The following is a 481-nucleotide window of genomic DNA, read 5'->3' on the forward strand; positions in this document are numbered from 1 at the left end:
TCTATTTCACTTGTGGACGAGCTGCTAGTGTGAAGGCAGAACTCCTAGGCAGGGCATGTGCTCATCTTTTGCTTCCTCCATGACATAAAGAGGATTCTGTGTCCGCATTGCACCTAAGAGCAAATGAAAGGACCGGGGCTGCCAGCCCCTGTGGAAACTTCTCCAGCTCACTCCAGTCCCCACTCAGCCTGCTTCCTTCATTAGCACTACTTGCCTGGCCCTGGAGGCATCAGAGTTTAGAATCCTTGATGGAGAATGTGGGGGCACTTAGCGGGGTAAACATTGCACCTTCTTATAGGAAGAAAAGATAAACAAGCTCAAGTCTTGAATTTAGTGGTCAGAGATGGCACTTCTTATGGGCTACCCTCCTCTGATGAACATCACTAGAAGATTTTACTCTACAAGCTATAGAGCCATGATCTCATTTCTTTTAAGTACAGGACATTTCTCATATAGCTCTCTGTTACTATCTGTTAATTTG

This window comes from Mandrillus leucophaeus, unplaced genomic scaffold (genome assembly GCF_000951045.1).
Source record: "Mandrillus leucophaeus isolate KB7577 unplaced genomic scaffold, Mleu.le_1.0 Scaffold34, whole genome shotgun sequence".
In the NCBI taxonomy this organism is placed as follows: Eukaryota; Metazoa; Chordata; class Mammalia; order Primates; family Cercopithecidae; genus Mandrillus; species Mandrillus leucophaeus.